This window comes from Entelurus aequoreus, linkage group LG11 (genome assembly GCF_033978785.1).
Source record: "Entelurus aequoreus isolate RoL-2023_Sb linkage group LG11, RoL_Eaeq_v1.1, whole genome shotgun sequence".
Classification (NCBI taxonomy): Eukaryota; Metazoa; Chordata; class Actinopteri; order Syngnathiformes; family Syngnathidae; genus Entelurus; species Entelurus aequoreus.
The window spans coordinates 2,352,294-2,365,084 of record NC_084741.1 but is presented as its reverse complement, the minus strand read 5'-3'; positions in this window follow the sequence as shown (position 1 = coordinate 2,365,084).

Genomic DNA, 12,791 nt, shown 5'->3' with positions numbered 1-12,791 from the left:
CATTCATCAGCAGCACACAAAGCCCGGCTGGCGGCGCGCTCTCCTCGGCCAGAAGGCTATAAAGCGCCTCGCACCGAGATAAATCTCCCGACTCCGTTGACCTGACCTCGTTTGTTCGGCCCTGACCGTTCCTTACCCCGTGGCTCGTGGGCCACAGCCGGTGGACCGCGCAGAGCTCTCCCAGCCTCGGGCTACAGTGGGGTCAAGTGGCCTGTCGCTGGGGTCAGCGGCTTTTAATAACCTTCCCCTCCAGGCCCGCCAGTCCAACACTTGACCTCGGCTATGACCGGCCAGAGCGGGTCGGAGAGAGAGGTCAAGACTTTTCCACCTCTGGTTCCTGCGGCCGTACAGGTGTCACAACCTCACAGGGCCCCCGCTAAAGGTTAAAGGTCACATGGCTGTAATGTAGAGCCATAGTTGGAAAGTAGATACTGGACTTTCACTAATTTCACTTGATATGTCCCTTTGTTAGTCTTTTTGATATATTTTGTGGGCTTCTACAACCTCTGGAAATAATGGGATCACCAGATTTGGAGGATTTTCATTCATCCATTCATCCATTTTCTACCGCTTGTCCCTTTTGGAGTCGCGGTGCGTACTGGAGCCTATCTCAGCTGCTTTCGGGCGGAAGGCGGGGCACACCCTGGACAAGTCGCCACCTTATCGCAGGGCGATGTTCATTCAGTTTTTTGTTTTTGTAGAACAAATAGAAGACAGACATGACACAAAACTGTAGTCATTTGAGACACTTGTGATTTAGGGCTATATAAATAAACATTGATTGATTGATTTATTTATTTCTAATAACAACGATTAAAAAAATTATAATATAAATTGTGGTAGTCAAAAAAAAAAAGAGTAAAATATTTGAATTACTCGATTATTATATCTAAAAACTAAAAAAGAACAATTTCCCATGTAGCTCAATAATGTAATAATGTTTGTCTAAATCTAAATTCTGAGGGAAAAATTGGATTAACCCTGTAAATTTACATTTCCAAATCTAACATCTGCATCAAATTAAATCTGTTTGTTAGTTAATAATAATAATAATAGATTGTATTTGTAAAAAGCACTTTACATTGAGCAAACAACCTCAAATTGCTACAGTATATTAAAAAAAATCAATACAAAAAATCAATAAAAAGATAATAACAAGATAAATAAATAAAAATAAAAACTAGAACAGCCTTATAGCTAGAACTAGTATGCATGTATCTAAAAAAAAAAAATGGCTTTTTTAAATAAAAGGGTTTTTAAGCCTTTTTTAAAAGTATCCACAGTATGTGGTGCCCTCAGGTGGTCAGGGAGAGCGTTCCACAGACTGGGAGCGGCGGAGCAGAAAGCCGGTCTCAGTTTGAAAAATGAATTAATTGTATCATTTTTCTTTTAATAAAAAATGAAAACGGGTCCCACAGACCCGAACACCACTTAATACGCTTTATAATCCGGTGCGCCTTTTGTATGAAAATAGACCTGACTAGACCCGCTCATCGGCAGTGCGCCTTATAATCCAGTGCGCCCTAACGGTCCGTAGAATACGGTAGTTGAATTTTTCAGAACGTGCTTAACAAGTTACATTAAGAAACAACATGTTTACACTTGCACAATCCTGAAAAATAGTAGGAGTAGGCGGAGCCTATTTAGAACTGATATGAAACTGGTAACATGTTTCAAAAATTATCCCAACGTGAAATTTTTTTTAGGAAAATCAAAAGGAAGTTGTTGATAGATGTATGATAAGCATTTAAAGGCCTACTGAAAGCCACTACTACCGACCACGCAGTCTGATAGTTTATATATCAATGATGAAATCTTAACATTGCAACACATGCCAATACGGCCGGGTTAACTTATAAAGTGCAATTTTAAATTTCCCGCTAAACTTCCGGTTCAAAGCATCTTTGGATGATGACGTATGCGCGTGACGTAACCAGTGAAACGGAAGTATCGGTACCCCATTGAATCCAATACAAAATAGCTCTGTTTTCATCTCAAAATTCCACAGTATTCTAGACATCTGTGTTGGTGAATCTTTTGCAATTTGTTTAATGAACAATGAAGACTGCAAAGAAGAAAGTTGTAGGTGGGATCGGTGTATTAGCGGCGGACTACAGCAACACAACCAGGAAGACTTTGACTCGGATAGCAGACGCGCTAGCCGACGCTAGCCACCGACCGCACGGTTGATCGTGGTGAAGTCCTTCGTCCTTCCGTCGATCGCTGGAACGCAGGTGAGCACGGGTGTTGATGAGCAGATGAGGGCTGCTAATGTTTTTATCATATCTCTGTGAGGTCCTATTGCTAAGTTAGCTTCAATGGCGTCGTTAGCAACAGCATTTTTAAGCTTCGCCAAGCTGGAAAGCATTAACCGTGTATTTACATGTTCATGGTTTAATAGTATTGTTGATTTTCTGTCTATCCTTCCAGTCAGGGGTTTATGTATTTTGTTTATATCTGCATTTGAGCCCGATGCTATCACGTTAGCTCCGTAGCTAAGTTAGTTTCAATGGCGTCGTTAGCAACAGCATTTTTAAGCTTGGCCAAGCTGGAAATTATTAACGGTGAATTTACATCTCCATGGTTTCATAGTATTGTTGATCTTCTGCCTATCCTTCCAGTCAAGGGTTTATTTATTTTGTTTCTATCTGCATTTGAGCCCGATGCTATCATGTTAGCTCAGTAGCTAAAGAGCTTCGCCGATGTATTGTCGTGGAGATAAAAGTCACTGTGAATGTCCATTTCGCGTTCTCGACTCTCATTTTCAAGAGGATATAGTATCCGAGGTGGTTTAAAATACAAATCCGTGATCCACAATAGAAAAAGGAGAGAGTGTGGAATCCAATGAGCCAGCTTGTACCTAAGTTACGGTCAGAGCGAAAAAAGATATGTCTGGCACTGCATTCTAGTCCTTCACTCTAACGTTCCTCATCCACAAATCTTTCATCCTCGCTCAAATTGATGGGGTAATCGTCGCTTTCTCGGTCCGAATCTCTCTCGCTGCTGGTGTAAACAATAGGAAAATATGAGCAGCCTTTCCTCCGGTTTCGTCACGCTGCTTCCGGTAGGGGCAAGGCTTTTTTTTTTATCAGAGACCAAAAGTTGCGAACTTGATCGTCGTTGTTCTCTACTAAATCCTTTCAGCGAAAATATGGCAATATCGCGAAATGATCAAGTATGACACATAGAATGGATCTGCTATCCCTGTTTGAATAAAAAAAAATCATTTCGGTAGGCCTTTAAGGAACAATGTTGAAATTGTGTTCATGTGACGTCGCCACACCAGAGTGCATTCCACACGAGTGCTGGAGGTTAAAATCCAACAATAAAGTCAAACTCCGCTAGGTAAGTGTTTTCAGTATGAGATCATCGCCCGGCTGCTGCCATTGATCGCCATTAAAGCTTCCACTCCCGCGTACACGCCGGCTCAAATTTATGGTGACATTAGAAGCGCTTCTATAAACAAGCGTGACAGTGAGAGGTGAGACAATGATGTGTTGTGTGTCGGGGGGGTGGGGGGGGGGGGGGGTTTCAGCCACTCCAGCGTGCGACTAATTAATTGTAACTTTAAAGGCAAAAAGCTTTCGTCTGCAGTTGTTGTCGTTTTTTTTTGTTTGTTTGTTTGTTTTTGTCACGACACGTTTACAACTGGCCGCCCTCTTCATTATGTAGTTGGATCGCCCTGACCTACAGTAAATAACAAAAGTAACAATGGTATGCAACACTGCATTGGGCGGGGATTCCGCCACGTAACCCTGCGATAATCAAGGGAACACCATATTAAACAGTCCAAACTGTCATGATCCGTGGCCCGGATGTTTTGGTATTTTCGGTTAGTTTTGGACTCCCTCAGTTCCTGTTTTGTGCACCCTTGAGTTTGTTTTAATTACCATGGTTTCTCATTATTTTCACCTGCCTCTGATTGGTGTTCGGGACGCTCACCTGTTCCCCGAGCACTAATCAGAGGCATTAGTCAGTCGGCCTGGCTTCATTGTTTGCTTCATGCACCTGTTACGTGAGTATTTCTTGTCTTCTTGCCTATGCTAAGTGTTAGCCTTAGTTTCGAGTGCGATCGGCACATTTTTCCTCTGGCTTGTTTTCAGTTTTTGGTACTTGTTTGACTTTCGACAAATAAACCATGTTCCTACCTGCACGTCCTGTCCGGAGTGTTCCGTCTGCATCCCGGGGGAACGACCCTTGCAGCAAGCTCCGACCCCCCCGCACGTAACACTAAACGCTCCAACACAAAACTGATCCAAAACCAGAAACATACAAATGTTATTAAACAAGTTCTGCAATCACAAGATCAAAAGCAAATGCGAAATAAAAAATGCTGTATATGCCACAAAAAACAAAAAAAACTAAAAAGGGCCTAAGCAGGGAAGCCCAGACTTCCCTCTCCCCAGTTACTTTGTCCAGCTCTTCCCTGGGGATCCCAAGGTGTTCCCAGGCCAGCCGATAGACTGGCTAAATTCGTATTAGGCTGGCTATAACTTCCTGGTAGCCTGGCTAACTTCCAGGTAGCTGGGCTAGAACTTCCTGGTTGCCTGGCTAACTTTGTGGTAGCCTGGCTAACGTGTTAGTAGTCTGGCTAATTTCTGGGTAGCTGGGCTAGAACTTCCTGGTGGTCTGACTAACTTTGTGGTAGCCTGGCTAACTTATTAGTAGCCTAGCTAATTTATTGATAGACTGGCTATAATTTCCTGGCAGCTGTCTAGCTTCCTGGTGGTCTGGCTAACTTCCTTGCAGTCTGTCTAACGTTTTGGTAGCCTAGCTAACTCCGTTGTAGTCTGGCTAACTTCATGGTACCTGGATAACTTCCATATTGTCTGGCTAACTTCCTTGCAGTCTGTCTAACTTTTTAGTAGCCTAGCTAACTTCCTGGTAGTCTAGCTAACTTCCTTGCAGTCTATCTAACTTCTCAGTAGTATGGCTAACTTCATAGTACCCTGGCTAATTTCTGGGTGGCTGGGCTAGAACTTCCTGGTGGTCTGGCTAACTTCCTGGTAGCCTGGCTAACTTCCAGGTAGCTGGGCTAGAACTTCCTGGTTGCCTGGCTAACTTTGTGGTAGCCTGGCTAACGTGTTAGTAGTCTGGCTAATTTCTGGGTAGCTGGGCTAGAACTTCCTGGTGGTCTGACTAACTTTGTGGTAGCCTGGCTAACCTATTAGTAGCCTAGCTAATGTATTGATAGACTGGCTATAATTTCCTGGCAGCTGTCTAGCTTCCTGGTGGTCTGGCTAACTTCCTTGCAGTCTGTCTAACGTTTTGGTAGCCTAGCTAACTCCGTTGTAGTCTGGCTAACTTCATGGTACCTGGATAACTTCCATATTGTCTGGCTAACTTCCTTGCAGTCCGTCTAACTTTTTAGTAGCCTAGCTAACTTCCTGGTAGTCTGGCTAACTTCCTTGCAGTCTATCTAACTTCTCAGTAGTATGGCTAACTTCATAGTACCCTGGCTAATTTCTGGGTGGCTGGGCTAGAACTTCCTGGTGGTCTGGCTAACTTCCTGGTAGCCTGGCTAACTTCCAGGTAGCTGGGCTAGAACTTCCTGGTTGCCTGGCTAACTTTGTGGTAGCCTGGCTAACGTGTTAGTAGTCTGGCTAATTTCTGTGTAGCTGGGCTAGAACTTCCTGGTGGTCTGACTAACTTTGTGGTAGCCTGGCTAAACTATTTGTAGCCTAGCGAATTTATTGATAGACTGGCTATAATTTCCTGGCAGCTGTCTAGCTTCCTGGTGGTCTGGCTAACTTCCTTGCAGTCTGTCTAACGTTTTGGTAGCCTAGCTAACTCCGTTGTAGTCTGGCTAACTTCATGGTACCTGGATAACTTCCATATTGTCTGGCTAACTTCCTTGCAGTCCGTCTAACTTTTTAGTAGCCTAGCTAACTTCCTGGTAGTCTGGCTAACTTCCTTGCAGTCTATCTAACTTCTCAGTAGTATGGCTAACTTCATAGTACCCTGGCTAATTTCTGGGTGGCTGGGCTAGAACTTCCTGGTGGTCTGGCTAACTTCCTGGTAGCCTGGCTAACTTCCAGGTAGCTGGGCTAGAACTTCCTGGTTGCCTGGCTAACTTTGTGGTAGCCTGGCTAACGTGTTAGTAGTCTGGCTAATTTCTGGGTAGCTGGGCTAGAACTTCCTGGTGGTCTGACTAACTTTGTGGTAGCCTGGCTAACCTATTAGTAGCCTAGCTATTTTATTGATGGACTGGCTATAATTTCCTGGCAGCTGTCTAGCTTCCTGGTGGTCTGGCTAACTTCCTTGCAGTCTGTCTAACGTTTTGGTAGCCTAGCTAACTCCGTTGTAGTCTGGCTAACTTCATGGTACCTGGATAACTTCCATATTGTCTGGCTAACTTCCTTGCAGTCCGTCTAACTTTTTAGTAGCCTAGCTAACTTCCTGGTAGTCTGGCTAACTTCCTTGCAGTCTGTCTAACTTCTCAGTAGTATGGCTAACTTCATAGTACCCTGGCTAATTTCTGGGTGGCTGGGCTAGAACTTCCTGGTGGTCTGGCTAACTTTGTGGTAGCCTGGCTAACCTATTAGTAGCCTAGCTAATTTATTGATAGACTGGCTATAATTTCCTGGCAGCTGTCTAGCTTCCTGGTGGTCTGGCTAACTTCCTTGCTGTCTGTCTAACTTATTGGTAGTCTGGCTAACTTCCTGGTACCCTGGCTAACTTCCTTGCAGTCTGTCTAACATTTTGGTAGCCTGGCTAACTCCGTTGTAGTCTGGCTAACTTCATGGTACCTGGATAACTTCCATATTGTCTGGCTAACTTCCTTGCAGTCCGTCTAACTTTTTAGTAGCCTAGCTAACTTCCTGGTAGTCTGGCTAACTTCCTTGCAGTCTGTCTAACTTCTCAGTAGTATGGCTAACTTCATAGTACCCTGGCTAATTTCTGGGTGGCTGGGCTAGAACTTCCTGGTGGTCTGGCTAACTTTGTGGTAGCCTGGCTAACCTATTGGTAGCCTAGCTAATTTATTGATAGACTGTCTATAATTTCCTGGCAGCTGTCTAGCTTCCTGGTGGTCTGGCTAACTTCCTTGCTGTCTGTCTAACTTATTGGTAGTCTGGCTAACTTCCTGGTACCCTGGCTAACTTCCTTGCAGTCTGTCTAATGTTTTGGTAGCCTGGCTAACTCCGTTGTAATCTGGCTAACTTCATGGTACCTGGATAACTTCCATATTGTCTGGCTAACTTCCTTGCAGTCTGTCTAACTTTTTAGTAGTATGGCTAACTTCATAGTACCCTGGCTAATTTCTGGGTGGCTGGGCTAGAACTTCCTGGTGGTCTGACTAACTTTGTGGTAGCCTGGCTAACCTATTAGTAGCCTAGCTAATTTATTGATAGACTGGCTATAATTTCCTGGCAGCTGTCTAGCTTCCTGGTGGTCTGGCTAACTTCCTTGCAGTCTGTCTAACGTTTTGGTAGCCTAGTTAACTCCGTTGTAGTCTGGCTAACTTCATGGTACCTGGATAACTTCCATATTGTCTGGCTAACTTCCTTGCAGTCTGTCTAACTTTTTAGTAGTATGGCTAACTTCATAGTACCCTGGCTAATTTCTGGGTGGCTGGGCTAGAACTTCCTGGTGGTCTGGCTAACTTTGTGGTAGCCTGGCTAACCTATTAGTAGCCTAGCTAATTTATTGATAGACTGTCTATAATTTCCTGGTAGCTGTCTAGCTTCCTGGTGGTCTGGCTAACTTCCTTGCTGTCTGTCTAACTTATTGGTAGTCTGGCTAACTTCCTGGTACCCTGGCTAACTTCCTTGCAGTCTGTCTAACGTTTTGGTAGCCTGGCTAACTCCGTTGTAATCTGGCTAACTTCATGGTACCTGGATAACTTCCATATTGTCTGGCTAACTTCCTTGCAGTCTGTCTAACTTTTTAGTAGCCTAGCTAACTTCCTTGTAGTCTGTCTAACGCTTTGGTAGCCTGGCTAACTTCCTGGTAGTCCGGCTAACTTCCTCATAGCCTGTCTAACTTTTTGGTAGCCTGGCTAACTTCCTTGCAGTCTGTCTAACTTCTCGGTAGTCTGGCTAACATCCTGGTACCCTGGCTAACTTCCTTGCAATCTGTCTAACTTTTTGGTAGCATGGCTAACTTCCTGGTAGTCTGACTAACTTCCTTGCAGTATGTCTAATGTCTGATTGATGACAGTTTTTCAAAAATATAGGCATTTTACATGTTTTTGCAAATATTCGACAGTTACGCTATAAAAATGTTAAAATATTTTATTCATTTACAGCTTCCAGATTGTTCATTGTTCAAGTTTGAAGCTGCCCTTTTCATGACGGCTTGGACTCCAGGTGACATATCGGTGGCCGTTACAAAATAAGTTTGTATTTCAGACTAATAATTCAAGTCTTGCATCTTTCAAAAACATTTGCATTTTCCCCTTGCTAATGTGTTTGTGTGTTTCTGGTTTTGGATTCTTGTGGAGGATGCCTAGTGGTGCCTCCAGGTTCTGTGTGGTGACGTTTCCGGATGAAATATCACCACAGCAGTGCGGTACTGAGCAGCACCCGGGCGGTGGTACTGACCCAGCAGATGGCGCCCAGCTGAAACAGGATGTCAGGTCCCTTCAAATTTATGAAGTGGCCGATTGAGTCGTTTGGCTGTCACTAACCTCCTCGGTCACATCAGATCATAAAGAATTTCCCAGCTCCTTTTTCGCCATTATCCTGCCCCACCAATCTCCAAATTTTAAATTTTTAATCCGGACAGCGCGGGGAAAATAAATGCCTCTGTCCGCCAGGCTATGGTAAATAATTAAAATAGAAAATTGATTGTTTGCACCAGAGCTGGGATTTATGGGATAGGGGCTCCGCACCGCAACCCCCACGGGGGAGTCGCTCTCACGTACGTCTGCACACCCCGACCTCGTTCCCGTGTGCTAAGCATTTTTTTCTCTTCTTTCTCCACATTATTCCTGCACCCAATATGCTAAGGAGAGGGCGTAAAAGAATGGGGGATGGGAATGAAAGGAGGAGGAGAGAATATTTCCTGTTTCTAGGGGGAAAAAAAATCTATGGATTTGATGTCCTGACAACATTTGGCTTCAAGGACAACGCTCACATTTAAATTGAAATCAGGCAACAGGTGACCTCCTCCTTAATGCCCCCTTTAGCCACGCCCACGGTCTTCGCCTGACAACTCGGATGAATGTCCCATGACAAAAAAATAGAGAAAAAGAAGAAGCTTATTGACTACGGTGTCGTTATAATAATAATACAAATAATAATAATAATAATAATATATTTTACTTGTAAAAATCACTTTACATTGAGCAAACAACCTCAAAGTGCTACAGTGTATTAAAAAATAATAAAAAGTTAATGAAAGAAGGGTTTTTAAGCCTTTTTTAAAAGCATCCACAGTCTGTGGTGCCTTCAGGTGGTCAGGGAGAGCGTACATTAGGCGCACCGTCGAGTTTTTGAGAAAATGAAAGGATTTTAAGTGCGCCTTCTAGTCCGGCAAATACGGTAAACTTGCACAATCCTGGAAAAAAAATAAAAAATATCTTCTTTCTCCATATAAATCCTGCACCTAATATGCTAAGGAGAGGGTGAATGGGAAGGAAAGAAGGAGGAGAGAATATTTCCTGTTTCTAGGGAAAAAAAATCACAGCCTAATAGCTAGAACTAGCACGTATGAATCTAAAAAAAGGCTTTTTTTAAAAAGAAGGGTTTTTAAGCGTTTTTAAAAGCATCCACAGTCTGTGGTGCCCTCAGGTGGTCAGGGAGAGCCTCGGAGCAGTAAGCCCGGTCTCCCATTTGTTCGTAGCTTTGGACTACAAAGGCGGCACATTTCTCTTCTCTTCCTCCTCCACATTATTCCTGCACCTAACATGCTAAGGAGAGGGCGTAAAAGAATGAAAGAAGGAATGAAAGGAGGAGGAGAGAATATTTCCTGTTTCTAGGGAGAGAAAGTCAATAGATTTGATGTCCTGACAACATTTGGCTTCAAGGACAACGCTCACATTTGAATTGAAATCAGGCAACAGGTGACCTCCCCCTTAATGACCCCTTTAGCCACGCCCACAGTCTTCGCCCTCACCCCGTCCCCACCCCGACAACTCGGATGAATGTCCCATGACAACAAAATACAGAAAAATAAGAAGCTTATCGACTACGGTGTCGTTATAATAATAATAATAATAATAATAATAGATTTTATTTGTAAAAAGCACTTTACATTGAGCAAACAACCTCAAAGTGCTACAGTGTATTAAAAAAAAAAAAAAAGATAATAAATAAATAAATAAAATAAAACTAGAACAGCCTAATAGCTAGAACTAGCACGCATAAATAAATAAAAAAGCGCTTTTTTAAAAAGAAGGGTTTTTAAGCCTTTTTTAAAAGCATCCACAGTCTGTGGTGCCCTCAGGTGGTCAGGGAGAGCGTACATTAGGCGCACCGGGTTATAAGGCGCACTGTTGAGTTTTTGAGAAAATGAAAGGATTTTAAGTGCGCCTTCTAGTCCGGCAAATACGGTACACTTGCACAATCCTGGAAAAACGTATCGACTACGGTGTCGTTATAATAATTATAATAATAATAATAATAATAATAATATATATTTTATTTGTAAAAAAGCACTTTACATTGAGCAAACAAGCTCAAAGTGCTACAGTGTATTAAAAAATAAATAAAAAGATAATACAAATAAATACAAATAAAATCTAGAACAGCCTAATAGCTAGAACTAGTATGCATAAATAAATAAAAAACAGCTCTTTTAAAAAGAAGGGTTTTTAAGCCTTTTTTAAAAGCATCCACAGTCTGTGGTGCCCTCAGGTGGTCAGGGAGAGTGTACATTTGGCGCACCGGTTTATAAGGCACACTGTCGAGTTTTTGAGAAAATGAAAGGACTTTAAGTGCGCCTTCTAGTCCGGCAAATACGGTACACTTGCACAATCCTGGAAAACGTATCGACTAAGGTGTCATTATAATAATTATAATAATAATAATAATAATAATAATATATTTTATTTGTAAAAAAGCACTTTACATTGAGCAAACGACCTCAAAGTGCTAAAGTGTATTACAAAATAAATAAAAAGATACTACAAATAAATATAAATAAAAACTAGAACAGCCTAATAGCTAGTACTAGCACGCATAAATTAAAAAAAAAGTGCTTTTTTAAAAAGAAGGGTTTTTAAGCCTTTTTTAAAAGCATCCACAGTCTGTGGTGCCCTCAGGTGGTCAGGGAGAGCGTACATTAGGCGCACCGGGTTATAAGGCGCACTGTCGAGTTTTTGAGAAAATGAAAGGACTTTAAGTGCGCCTTCTAGTCCGGCAAATACGGTACACTTGCACAATCCTGGAAAAACGTATCGACTATGGTGTCGTTATAATAATTATAATAATAATAATAATAATAATAATATATTTTATTTGTAAAAAAGCACTTTACATTGAGCAAACAAGCTCAAAGTGCTACAGTGTATTAAAAAATAAATAAAAAGATAATACAAATAAATACAAATAAAAACTAGAACAGCCTAATAGCTAGAACTAGCACGCATAAATAAAAAAAAAAAGCGCTTTTTTAAAAAGAAGGGTTTTTAAGCCTTTTTTAAAAGCATCCACAGTCTGTGGTGCCCTCAGGTGGTCAGGGAGAGCGTACATTAGGCGCACCGGGTTATAAGGCGCACTGTCGAGTTTTTGAGAAAATGAAAGGACTTTAAGTGCGCCTTCTAGTCCGGCAAATACGGTACACTTGCACAATCCTGGAAAAACTTATCGACTACGGTGTCGTTATAATAATAATAATAATAATAATAATATATTTTATTTCTAAAAAAGCACTTTACATTGAGCAAACAACCTCAAAGTGCTACAGTGTATTAACAAATAAATAAAAAGATAATACAAATAAATACAAATAAAAACTAGAACAGCCTAATAGCTAGAACTAGCACGCATAAATCCAAAAAAAAGCGCTTTTTTAAAAAGGAAGGTTTTTAAGCCTTTTTTAAAAGCATCCACAGTCTGTGGTGCCCTCAGGTGGTCAGGGAGAGCGTACATTAGGCGCACCGGGTTATAAGGCGCACTGTCGAGTTTTTGAGAAAATGAAAGGATTTTAAGTGCGCCTTCTAGTCCGGCAAATACGGTACACTTGCACAATCCTGGAAAAACTTATCGACTACGGTGTCGTTATAATAATAATAATAATAATAATAATAATAATAATAATATATTTTATTTTTAAAAAAGCACTTTACATTGAGCAAACAAGCTCAAAGTGCTACAGTGTATTAAAAAATAAATAAAAAGATAATACAAATAAATACAAATAAAAACTAGAACAGCCTAATAGCTAGAACTAGCACGCATAAATCCAAAAAAAATCCCTTTTTTAAAAATAAGGGTTTTTAAGCCTTTTTTAAAAGCATCCACAGTCTGTGGTGCCCTCAGGTGGTCAGGGAGAGCGTACATTAGGCGCACCGGGTTATGAGGCGCACTTGCGAGTTTTTGAGAAAATGAAAGGACTTTAAGTGCGCCTTCTAGTCCGGCAAATACGGTACACTTGCACAATCCTGGAAAAACGTATCGACTACGGTGTCGTTATAATAATTATAATAATAATAATAATAATAATAATATATATTTTATTTTTAAAAAAGCACTTTACATTGAGCAAACAACCTCAAAGTGCTACAGTGTATTAACAAATAAATAAAAAGATAATACAAATAAATATGAATAAAAACTACAACAGCCTAATAGCTAGAACTAGCACGCATAAATCCAAAAAAAAGCGCTTTTTTAAAAAGAAGGGTT